This window comes from Schistocerca piceifrons, chromosome 4, assembly GCF_021461385.2.
Source record: "Schistocerca piceifrons isolate TAMUIC-IGC-003096 chromosome 4, iqSchPice1.1, whole genome shotgun sequence".
Taxonomy (NCBI): Eukaryota; Metazoa; Arthropoda; class Insecta; order Orthoptera; family Acrididae; genus Schistocerca; species Schistocerca piceifrons.
In genome coordinates, this window is record NC_060141.1 from 572,927,993 (window position 1) to 572,941,495 (window position 13,503).

General features: G+C 40.6%; 1 long non-coding RNA gene across 1 annotated transcript; it reads right to left on the bottom strand.

Annotated features, from left to right (window-relative positions):
* Positions 1 to 814: 814 nt before the first annotated feature.
* LOC124796432 lies at positions 815 to 3,992 on the bottom strand. Its single transcript, XR_007016767.1, has 3 exons — positions 3,923 to 3,992; positions 1,439 to 1,505; positions 815 to 913 (listed from the first exon to the last, which is right to left on the bottom strand). It is a non-coding gene; the product is annotated as an uncharacterized LOC124796432 (long non-coding RNA).
* Between the last annotated feature and the right edge of the window lie 9,511 nt (positions 3,993 to 13,503).

Here is a 13,503-nt window from a genome sequence, read left to right on the forward strand (position 1 = left end):
GTGCAAAAAGCTTATTTTCGGCTCTTCCCAGTAACCGCCCATGAACGAAATGATGCCCTCATAAACCCCTAAGACGCGCCGTAGACTACATATAATGCAAAAAGGACCAACGGGTTTTTCCGTTTGTCTAAGCTGGAGAAAGTGTGTAATATTCAAATTCTAACCCTTTACTTAAGATAGTTACAGTAATACGACCTTTCTGTTGGGTATTGTGATGGTCCCTAGCCCAAGGGCTATCCAAAACACTTGGCCCTAACATTCTACTACCAATATAATCCGATGTATAAGCCCTGGAAAATCCCCGTTTTTATGCGCGACTTTTAGGAACATGCGTACCTATTGTACAAAAATGTATTCTGCTCTGTTTTTTTAAGTCAACACGCCAACGAGAGACAGCTAACACTGGAGTCCATAATGTTAGACGTACCATGTGAGGTGGTGAGCTGGGTGATGGGCTCCAATAACAACTAAATAATTTAGCTTAAGAGTATGAGAATACAATTGTTTTATTTTTTAAAAAAAAAACATCAGTTACATTCTTGATGACGACAGGATGTGAGGCAGACGTCGCTCTCATATCCTCGTCTTCAGATTAAGTTCTGCGGAACACAAAGCAAGCTGTCTGACCACCCTTGTACTTTCCAGGTGTGAGAGGCAAGAAGTTTTCCTGTTCTGTCTCAGTGTTATCTTTGAACTTCTTTAAGCTTAGGACATAGAGTGTTCTCATAACTTTAATCTAAATATTTCAATTACGTACTGCATTAGCTTATTATTACCAACACTAACAATCATATTGTTATTTAATTTTTAATGTGTTGCCTTGGAAAGAATGTGTTTACGCGACATTCTCGTCACTGTCACAATACATTTCCGATCTTCATGCAGCAATGTTGTGGAAAGCCTTCTGCACGGTCTGCAAAGAATAAAAAAATCTAGTCACAGTACTGAAATTAAATGCTAAGCCAAATAAGTTAGCTAAATTTACGCTGTATGACATCCTGCACCTTCAACAAAGAAGTTTCAAAACTTATTTTGTTCTCAGAAATGACTAGAAAGTAACGACAATAACATAATGAACGTGAACTCACTCTGTAAGTCCTCGTGATTTCGTAGCCGATGTCAGTGTCTCAGCCTTTTGTAGCTGATGTCATTGAAGGTTAAATGTTCTAGGATAGTAACTAAGTCATCTTCAATTTCTTCTACACGATCCACCTTCTAATAATTGTGAACACCAAAAGATTCTGAAGAAGCAGAGGGGTCGAACCGTCAATCGTGTGGAGGAAATTCAAGATCACATGACCTAACATACTAGAATATTTAACCTTCAGTCAGTAAACTTACTTTATTATATCTCTAAACTACCTAATATAAAAAAGGAATAAAATAACTTAAATATATAGTCATTTGAAAGTAACTTTCTGACTAGCGGTGTACTTACCCCGACCGTGACAGTTTCTGACTCGACACCTACCCAGAACTCAGGGAAGGTCTTCACGAAAGACGCTCTGCAACAGAAGTAAGTCAGCGTTAGAAACTAGCTCGTTAGTCATGCTGTGGTGATGTGCTATTAGTTTTGCTACCCACACCAGAGCGCGAAAAGCAGTCAAAAGAATGCACTGCCTCAGAAGTATTGCTTCTCTTTTACAGTGCATATCTCAGTGTTACTGAAGTAGAGCTATTTATTTTCCACTCCTAAGTGTACTACACCCGTTTAGTTAAGAAATAACAAACGCGTATTATATTTGTCAATATGTTAAGTATTATCTGCATACAGATTTCCTGATGAACCTGTAAGACTCCCGACAAGTTTCCATTCAACTTTGAACTATTAACATGGTTCGAAAGTATGATAAAAATTTTGTAAACTAAGTGCGCTGATCGTCTCATTCTGATTTGACACAGCGCATGGAATTTAAGATAAATTTTATTCTTATGTAGAGAATAGTGTGTGTCTGAACTGTTACTGCCGTTACTTCATTTCTTAATTTCAAACTAATTAGTTCGCAGCGTAATACATCATATGAAATTTCCTCGACGTGTGCTTAATAGGCTTTTTAAAATCACAGATATCGTAAAGGAAATTATTTGAAACAGAGAAGTGGCTCTGAGAACAATGAAGTAGAATAATACTGCCTCAGTATACACTTGAAAATAAAAACAAATAAAAAAAAACAAAAAAACATGTTCAGAGGGAAATCATAGCAGATTTTCAGCGGTATAGATGAAGAAGATGGGCGAAGTCGTAGATAGGGAACCATCTCAAAATTCACAAACAATGGAGACAGTACAGGAAGCCGAAATCATGTGCACTCTTTTAGGACTTCCACACCTCGAACTGTTTCGTCGACTTAATACCACATATTGAAGAAAATTCGTCGTAAAATTATTTGGTGGACTCTCACATTCACAAACGACTGGATTCTTTTCAGTTTTGTACTGTATTGTACCCATCATTTTGCACGACAATGCGCGGGCGCATACAGCGCAAGCTGTGGCTATTCTGCTAGGTCGATGAGACTGGGAAGTACTGTACTCCCCCCCCCCCCCCCCCCCGCCCCCCGGAGATCACGAATGTAAAATTAGAGAGATTAGAGCGCGCACGGAGGCTTTCAAACAGTCGTTCTTCCCGCGAACCATACGCGACTGGAACAGGAAAGGGAGGTAATGACAGTGGCACGTAAAGTGCCCTCCGCCACACACCGTTGGGTGGCTTGCGGAGTATCAATGTAGATGTAGACTTAAGTCCTTGAGACTTTGATTTGATTCCGAAGATGAAGGAACCACTTCGTAGCATTCGCTTCAGAACGGTTCCAAAGATTCGACAGGCAGTAGACCGTTCCTTTCGCACCTCTGCTAACGGTATACTATGCCTTCCACATCACTGGCAACGGGTTCTATACAACGCTGGTGGCTACTTTGAAGGACAGTAACAGGTGCAGGCATGTAACTCTTTTGTGTCGGTTGTGAATAAATAGCTACCACTACTTAAGTTCCAAGCCTCGTAAGTAACATCTTGTGAGCATGTCCAGAGAGGTGGTTTACCCAGAAAGTAAGGTAAAAGGTTAATTGTTTAGCATGGAGAATGTCTTGGAGAACTATCTCTGAGAAGTGCTGAGAGTAATCCTGAGTTCCCTGTTGTGGTCTACAAACAGACTGGAAGCAATTGCGGCGCTGTATCGATTTGTTGGAGGTCACTACATAGCGAACAGCTGTGAAGAGTTGGAAACTACAGGGAAAAAGGACAACATAAAATGAAACGGAAAAGCAGCTTGCAGAATGTTACACCCGCCAGAACTGCGTAAAAGACGACAGCTAGGGAATCGGCGTTGAGGTAATATATTTTTTAAATCGGCAACGTAAAACATTTTCTGTGGTCCATTGTTAAAAGAAGCAGAGAAATGCGGTAAGAAATTCCTGGACATCGGCCAGAGGAAGGCCACGAAAATCCGTGTCTGTGCCAGCATTCGACAAGAATCTGAGAATCTCCACGAGGACTCTCAGATTAAAGACGGCTGGCAAATGGTATGCGGTGACAGCAGTAACACAGCGTAAACAATAAACGGGAAATGTGGGGAACAAAGAACTTTACATTTTTGAATGAGGTTTCTTCCGGCTACTGTACTACCTGCCGTTCCAGGGAGCGTTTATTAGCTGCACTGTAGGCACAGTAAAAACGGTAGTTAGTCCACCATGAAACTTTGCTGCATACCCGTACTAATTTGCGATGGACATCGTTGAGAGACAGGTTTTAAATTCATTTCGTTATAATTATTATTATTTAATGACGAAGTAGAATTTTGAGGAAACTTTTTGAAAGGAAACAGTAAGTTCATAATAATCCCAGTTCATCTATGTCACAAGCAGTAGTTAAGGGGGCGTCATATTCAGTCCAGTCGCTTCTGTAGCGTACTGAAAGTCTCACCTGAAAACGATGACGTCGTTAATGTCTGGCGCCACCCACTCGACATCCAGTTCCTCGGTGTCTTCACTCGAAACGTATTCCAAGGCGTTCTGAAAGCAAACAGTCACGTAATTACGCTTATTCACTAATTATCTAAAAGGTGGCAGTCTTTCCCATCACCATATATGTTTCACGTACTGAACGAATCTAAATCATTGTTTTTAAATTCTGCAGTTTTTGATTGCGCGATCATAAATTTTCACTCATAACTGAAATAGCGAAAGCTACATGATGTAATGGTTTCCGTTCTTCAAAGAGAGAATTTTATGTCTCACAGATATGTTTGGTAAGAAATATTTGTTTGCACATAATTCAGTAGAAATGCTTGCTGTTATGTAATACATATTTATGTACAACTTGTGGAAAATAACTCAAAATATCGAAGATAAATTATTTCCGTTTCTGAAGCACAGATGGTATAAGTGTTGAATATGTAGATTGCTGAAAAAATATTGCTGTATTACTATGTATGTGTCTAGTTTCCAACAGATGTATTCTTATTTTTACAAACAGCTCTGCTGCACCGTGACGCAGTTCTTCGCTTAGTTTGTTTTTTACACTGAAGTTACAGTTTCACATCGGATTAGATGAAAGCACCACTAATCTGTCTCTCGCACTCAAGTAGCGTGGATCTTGTACTGTCATAGATGAGAAGTTACAACCAGATTCTAAGTTCTTTCTCTGTCATTACCATAACAGATTTCCTATAGTAATATCATTTATATCACAAGGTTCAAGCTCATTTTAAACACGTTTGGTGTTGCACGAACCAAACTAAATCTTACTTAGTATGCGGAAAAAATAAATTATCATGTGTGATGTTTAAGGGCAAAATCATTGGCGTAGTACCTTGTCAAGCAATAATTATGTGAATCAGGAGCGTAACTAACTTCTTTCAGCTTCCGGAGAACTGCAAGAATTTCTATTTTACTGCCACGTGGGCAGCATGCGTGTTACATTCGCTTGATACTTAATGAAGCTTATTTCTTATTTGATTTCATGAGGCTGCACAGACCTCGTTGTGCTCATTCGCATACCAGGAAATTACTTGGAATCGACCTCGAGAAAAAAATTGTTCAAATGGCTCTGAGCACTATGGGACTTAACTTCTGAGGTCATCAGTCCCCTAGAATTAGAACTACTTAAACCTAACTAACCTAAGGACATCACACACATCCATGCCCGAGGCAGGATTCGAACCTGCGACCTTAGCGGTAGCGCGGTTTCAGACTGTAGCGCCTAGAACCGGTCGGCCACTCCGGCCATCAGAAAAACGTTATTTAATTAAATAGTTAATAATTTATAATCAGAATGTCCGAGAGAATTTTTCACTAAAATAACACCGTTTTGAGGGCGGAAGCGGGGCGGGAGGAGGCAGCGCATGTTTTACTCAGTAAACAAGTAAGTAAGTAAGAAAGCGTGCATGAAAATTTACGTAGACACTCAAGGGCGTCTCACACACCATTTTAAGTCATCGATATCTCACTGACATCCCTCCATTCCCACAGAAAACCACAAAGGTGAAGTCCCCCAATCGTGAAGGTCGAAGAACTTGCTTAAATGATAACTTCGCCTAGACCAAAAGGACACGTCTTGCGCGCGAGCGTAAGTGTGTGTGTGTGTGTGTGTGTGTGTGTGTGTGTGTGTGTGTGTGTCTGAGTCTAGCTACATGTCACAGGTTTCATAAGAAATGGGAAATACGTTATACTAAACGCAACGACCACGTAAAGTGGACCAGAGGCAGCTGCGACTACTCACGCTGGTGCCGGGCGCGCAGTCGTCCAGAGCGACGCCGGCCACGTCGCTGGCAAGGAACTGCCCCACCGGCTGGTCCCCTTGGCGGGCCTGCACGTACACGCCCCTGAACGTCGTGTTGCCCGAGAAGTGCACTGCAACAACAACAACAACAACAACGTCAGTACTAAAATACTGACAGCGCTCCATCGGCTAAGGTACATCCATAATCGCACGTGTTAATGGCGCTGTATAAAGAAGTCATTTGACAGGTATTTTAATCGATGATGATCATTAACATTCTCAGCACTTGACAAGAGAACAGACTTTTCGGGAAAAATTGTATGTCACGAAGCACGATGCAGTTTAAAAGGCCAAAGCCCCTCAGCATCCAAGAGCTTTATCAGGCATATTCTTTTGTCAGCTATGCTGTTGAAACAAGTACCACTCACGGAAGAGATAGTAGGAGGCAAAGTTAGATTCAGAACGAAACAAATCTGCCACGAAACACAAGAGCGTGATCTCCACTGTGAAGGCACAAAAAAATCAAGGTTTGGACATATTAAGAGAATGGACCATGCAAGAACAGCGAAAAATAGGCTTAAGACGGAATTTGAGGACTTGAGACGTAGAGAACGGCACAGAAAACGGTGGATAATTCAAGTGAAACAGGGTCTGGAAGGAAGAGGAGTGCTGTAGTACCAAGTACGTGTACACAAAGGAAAGCGACTTATAGCACACCGAAGTAGCTGGAGATTCTAGATGGATGGCGATGATGATGATACAACTTAAAACGCCACGACTGTGTTACTTGTCTCTTGTTAGGGCATGTGTACTAATATCTCGATGATATATGTGTGGTTGTATTTTTTCTAGAAAAGCAGGTACCTTGCAAAATACAACTAACAGGCTGGTGGATCAACTAAACTGGAAATGAACGTAGATATCACGAGTTAGTTTACTGATAATTTGCAGCTATGTAGCTGTCATTTCAGACACGCCAAATTGCCTGGTTCAGTTTGAAACGCAGCTAAAAAAAAAATTAAAATAACTGGCTCTGAATTCTATTCCTACTTCCACTACGACAGGTATTCTTCATCCTTTGGCACCGAGTTTGCTTTTCCACACTAGTAGGGTAAACAGAATCATCATGAAATTATATGATCACATACGATTAACATAATGGTCAGTTCCCACACAATGAATACACACGAGGAGAGAGAGTAACATTCTGCTGGGTCGCACGGTAGGCATGTATGCATGTGCATGTGTGTGTGTGTGTGTGTGTGTGTGTGTGTGTGTGTGTGTGTGTGTGTGTGTGTGTTGAGGGATATTTTGTAGTTAATTATAATTCTTTAACCTCTCTCTTGTTTATTACATTTATCTCCAACAATTTTAATATGAGGGTTACAATCCACTTTAAGATAACTGTAACTCTTCATATAGCAGGCTGGGAAGTCATTTCACCTCTAATAAGATCATTCCCAGCAATTCAATATCTTATTCAAATCCACCTTGGGTAGATGACAACTTGTTACCGCTGAGTAGAAAAATCCGATGTCCTTTTAGAACGCAGGTTTTTGAGGGCGAAAGTTACTACTGATGGCAGTTGACGTATGGAAGCTGTATTCTCCAATGAATATAGGGAACTCTGTCATAAACTGGCTCCCACCATTGATTTCAGTGCTTAACCACAGTAAAATAGCATGATATATCATAGATCATGTGGTATTTGCAATATCGTCAGACATCAGCCACAATGTCCAACATGTGATGTAGAAAGAAATTACTACAGCCAGCACGTGTCTTTCCCGCACCCCCTGGCCCACAGTGTGAGCACGCCGTACTTGACACATGAAGCTGCGGTGCGCTCACCTGTGACGGTCTGTCCCGCGGTCACGGCGGTGGTGGACACGGAGATGGTGTAGGGCGCCGGCTCCTCGCTGGGCTGGTTGTCCCCGTGGATGGGCGCCATGTCTTCACACGCGATGGGCGGCACGTGGTTGCGGTCTGAGGGCGGCGCTCCAGCCGCCAGGGGGGCCAGCAGCGCGACACAGAACAACACCAACAGCTGCATCCTGGACACACACACAACACACTGGCTCCACTCTCGGTATAAACACCACTTTCTGTATATGATCATAACAACAGCAAATTATTTATGAAAATCCCCTTTCAATGTGCCATATGAGAGAGTTTAGTCATAAAGCACATGGTCCAGTTCAAATTGCTCACTAGTGGGTCATGAAAGCGAAAGATTCCTCTTGCCTGTCTTTCTCAAGCTCGCGTTTCCTTTGTGCTAAAGCGCTTTTTTCCGTGGAAGACATTTTACAGGACATTTTCACTTTGTAAATAACTTAAACATGACCACAGGAGTAAGTAAACTTGGTGGTTTGGATCTTGAGCCCAATTTCCACAGAAGTATGATCAAACATGCCGTTTTTCGAATTCGATTAACATTTTCTGTAGTTGGCTTGAACTAATTAAACCTGATGCCGCAGTGGCGGTAAATACCCCATTACAGCCCCCCCCCCCCCCCCCCATGTGATACTTTTCCTCTAAGGATTTAGAACTCGATGGGATCTCAAGCATATAATCAGTTTCAGTTTTCTGATTCGGCTTTCCCAAAATTCGTATTCATATGAGTGCTCCCGAATCTCTGTTCCAAAAAAGTGCCTCTCTACATCCAAGATATATGTAAGTTCAAAAATTAAGTATTACTTTCCCCTTAAAATGGCTCTTCTTTTCACGGATTGATCTCTTGTCAAGAACATTTCCCATATTATACCTCAGATTTTATTTTGAAATTTTATATCTTCTATTCTATTGTTGCAGGAAGAGTAACGTATTTTACAGATAAGGTCGCATAGCTGTTTTTTCTTTCTTTCTTTTTCTTCTTCTTCTTCTTTAATGAAGTCACTACCTATACATTACACGTTACATTTCCTCACAAGAGCAGTATGAATGAACGAAAACCTATTCCTGAAACTTCGTTCAGTATTATCACCGCCACTGTCACACTGTTAGCTATACAGTCGAAAGTGCCCCCCAGAATAAATCTTCAATGGAACATGAGGTCAAAGTGTCCTTTTGTTTCCCTTTTAGAAGATTCTAGATAAAACTTACGAAAAATAGCTTTTAATTTTATTGATATCTTCAAGTCCTACTGTAGTGAAGTCGAAAGGCACGCGTTTAAGCTCACGCAGACTGGCGTGAGGTCTGGAACAGGACAATGTCTTGAGAATTGCAAATAAACTACGAAGATCTTGGAATACTTAACTTTAATCCATAATTGGTGTACATCGCTCTTGTTTATACATAATGACCATCTCAATATAACTGGTAATGGCGCCTTGCTAGGTCGTAGCAAATGACGTAGCTAAGGCTATGCTAACTATCGTCTCGGCAAATGAGAGCGTATTTGTCAGTGTAGCATCGCTAGCAAAGTCAGCTGTACAACTGGGGCGAGTGCTAGTAAGTCTCTCTAGACCTGCCGTGTGGCGGCGCTCGGTCTGCAATCACTGACAGTGGCGACACGCGGGTCCGACGTATACTAACGGACCGTGGCCGATTTAAAGGCTACCACCTAGCAAGTGTGGTGTCTGGCGGTGACGCCACACCTACTCCTGACAGACCCGTATCTATTGTGGGGATTCATACCATTGGTACAAATATTACTTAAGATGTTAAATTTCAATTAACTTTGCAGAAATAAGTGCAGAGAATACTGCAAGGGGCAAACTAGTGACTTCCCCATCGTGTTAAATATATGTGAATAGAGCAGCCGTGACTACTGACCTGCTAGAGTGAGAGTCGTGAGCTGGTCGTCTCGTCAGAGGGTGCAGACGGTATACAGCACAAGTCATATAAGCGCCGCCTTAAATACAGCCTGCTGGGCCATCCCGCGCCACACGCCACTCAACTCGATCGCCGCTACTTCACGCCGATTCACTGTTTCATAGATAACGTCTCGGCATCCGTATTCATCACTCATGAGGCACGTGCTCACCACGATCTAGAAACAGGATTTTCTCATATAACCATTTCTTCTGAGTACGTGGTTATCAGTGACGACACAGGCAGTTTAATTTAGGGGATATTCATAGTACATATCTTCGTTAGAGGCGAAAAAGAAAACACTTAAACATTTCACTATCATGATGACAGAACAAGGACACAAATAAACGATACTGCGCTACAAATAGAAGTCACACACCGTTAACGAAGGCTTGGAGAAAGGCTTTTATCCACCACTTTTTGAATAAGGATTACTCTACTACCTTCGTCACAATCACAAAACCTCTTCAAAGGGTTCATTCTTTCTACGTTATGTTGATGAACACAATAATATGAAAACAATGGTATAAATACTTTTCTAATTTGTTAGTAACTCTCTGTAACTGTCTTGATTTTACTCTTCAACGTAAAACATCCTAATGTGTTCTGAGCCACCACTTTGCCTCAGATTTCCATGCTGATGTGTTGATATAACTTTCTGTTACCCTTAACACACGTCTTTTATGAGTTCATGGGAATGCAGTATAATCATAATATTCACATTAGAGCTGCAATAGTCAGATCTTCTGTAAACCACGAGAATGAAAGAAACAGGCATCTACAAAGGAAGAAAAAAGGAAAATCTGGACTACCATTTCATGAAATGCAGCCATCTGCTAATCTATTTCTATACTGATTTACATAAGTTCTTACATACGGAGAACGTGACAGGTACCATACAGTCGGACCAATAGTCTTCAAACTGGGTGTGAGGATCTTGTATCTTTCCACAATACAGATATTTATTATTTTTTAGCATTTTTTATTAAACTGATTCTTTACCGACGTGAGCTGGTTATGTAGGCACAGCTGGTTACACTATGCCCAGTGCCAAGATATCTTTCCTTGCCATTCGTATAATGTACACTATCGTCGTTGTTCACTAGACGCCAGATTTGAGTGCATTACATTTGGTGAATACCATTCATGAGATGTGGCCAGGATGATACGAGTAGGAGCCTGTACCAGTTTCAGGATAAAGGGGTCATTATTATCCTTATGTGAACAATCCAGCCACTTGGGCAACCATTCTTATGTAAACAAACTAGTGTAATTCATGACCCCTATCTAAAAAAAAAAATCTACTCACTTGCACTCTTAGCCGGCCGGTGTGGCCGTGCGGTTCTAGGCGCTTCAGTTTGGAACCGCGTGACCGCTACGATCGCAGGTTCGTATCCTGCCTCGGGCATGGATGTGTATGATGTCCTTAGGTTAGTTAGGTTTAAGTAGTTCTAAGTTCTAGGGGACTGATGACCACAGATGTTAAGTCCCATAGTGCTCAGAGCCATTTGAACCATTTTTTTGCACTCTTAATTTTGTTCAAACAAGTGTTCTTTAAAGGCCAAATGTATTAGCTTAATTTAGTTTATGACAATTAACTATCATTTTATATACCGTAATTCATGGCACAAAATTGCCGCCAGGTAGTCCATTTGCGCTCTAATGTTTATACGAATCTAATTTATGACAAAATGTTTTAGTCTAATCATAATTATTATAATTTCTGACTGAAAATGGTTGCTTCACCTCCTCCACTCCTGTAGTGTGTCTCTATTTGTGCCCCACCACCATAGCTCTTCAGTGTACCCAGATGGACTTAGCTTTCATGGATTGTACACCAGGTGCTCAACATTAGCAGCATATTCAGGTGTTATTTACAATTTCATTTTTCACAATTTGCTGCAGATTATTGTGCCAAGTAGCATGTTGTGCAACGAGGCCAACGTTTGATGCTATGTACAGTTCTGGGGCGATTTCGCCTATTTCCTTCCAGTATTCCAAAGATGCACGAGGCCCTGAATGTAATATTCTCAATGGCAGATCTGTACTAAAAACATATTGTTTACACTACTTCATGTTATCCCCATTTTAGAGTGTGACTGTAAGGTCCCACTTTTCCTCATATTCTTGCCATTAACTAATGTGCAATGCGATTTTCTTATTGCTATCACACTTTTGTCTTCCTGATTTTAGAAATGCAATATGCTTATTGTACCAGCACTACCTTTTATGTAATTCCTAGATCATAGTAATTCCTAGATAATAGTAATTCCTAGATCATAATTATGCAACCACCCAATAGTGTACTAATCTATCGTTATTTTTTCTATAGTGGTAAAATCATTCCAAAACTACGAATTTAGCTGTGCACGTGACTTACGCATGACAGCAAACAACTGCTGTATATTATTATGAAAGTTCATTCGCACACACTAACAGCTCCCGAGGTCAGGAACTCTAATAGCAAATTTAGGGTAGGGCATTATATTTTTTCTCCCACATCCACATATGGAATTCCCAATCAGAGTCTTAATGAAATGCAGTTTTTTTTAAAATTAATCCAGAAGCATTTCACGAGAAATACGCTGTCTTTTCTTTCAAATGCTGTTGCACCAACCCAATTCCGTCCTAGTAATATTATAAAGTTTCTGACTTGGTATTTGCTTTTGCATTATGCATCCTGCTTTAGCTCGCTTGAGATGCTTATTCCTAAATATTTTTATTACTAAACAAATACCCTGTTAATTGATTTCTGCTTCATTCTCATGCACTGAAAGAGTAAAAAATGACTATTTATACTCCTCCATACATACTGTGTTTTATTAACAACCTATGGACAAAATTACAGTTCTCTCAGTCCCTGACAGCTGCTTCCGTATTTATGTACTCATTCCACTATTATGTATTACAACAGTACCAGATTTTTCCTACGCACATTATGTTATATCCAATGTCAACTGCAAGTATGTTTATACAATTTCCTCGATCCCATCAACAGATCCATCTCCACCTGTGCTCTTCTATACGCTACTGGATAAAATTTCAATAAACTGCTTTCAGAAGAGGCTGTGATTGGGAATTCCATTTGTGGATGTCTGACCTGCGCATCCAGATAAATCCTATACGCGTGCTACCTACAGGTTCTAAACGACAATTCAATTCAATCTTTGGAAAAAAGTGTTTAGTTTCTAAAATAACTGCCACTATGTGCCTGTGCACTGCCCATGTGGGAGAAGCTACACACTGCTCTACCCTAAATCTGCTAGAGATTACCCAACCCGGGAAGCTACCACTGAGTATGAAAGAACTTATACAATAATATATAGGGGTTTACACTGTCATTCAGAATTGATACAGAACAGCCAATTTCATAGTTGCTGAATGAGTTTACTGGTACAGAAAGAAGTAACGATAGATTAGTACATTCTGTGAAATTAAAATGAAGGAATTACGTAAAGAGAAGTGATAGTGACAGTAAGCAAATAGCATTTTAAAATGATGGAAGTTGGGTCTGCTATAAGGAAATCGCATTCCAAAATAAGAAAGACAGACGTTGGATATGCAGATGCTATACATTGCAGACTGTAGCTTTATTGGAACATTTGCTAATGGCAAGAATATGAGGGAAAATAGTACCACATAGCAGTAGTCTGAAATAAGTCTTACATGGTGTACGGGTAAACAATCAGCTTTTAGTATAGACTGCCCATTACAAATATTATGAGACATCAGTTTGTTTACAAAGCGTTGATACATGGTATCAGTGTATGGTGGGCTGTGCACTGTACATCAGGTGCGTTTAGCCTTTTAGCTTACATGGGCCTCTTTGGAAAAAATGAGTATTTTTGGACCACACATAATATATACTGTTACGTCACTGTTCTTAATTCTCCTTAAACCACACCATCATCTGCTTTCCGCTTCCACAGTTTTAGTGTCATAAACCACATTTCCATCATACACAGAAGAGC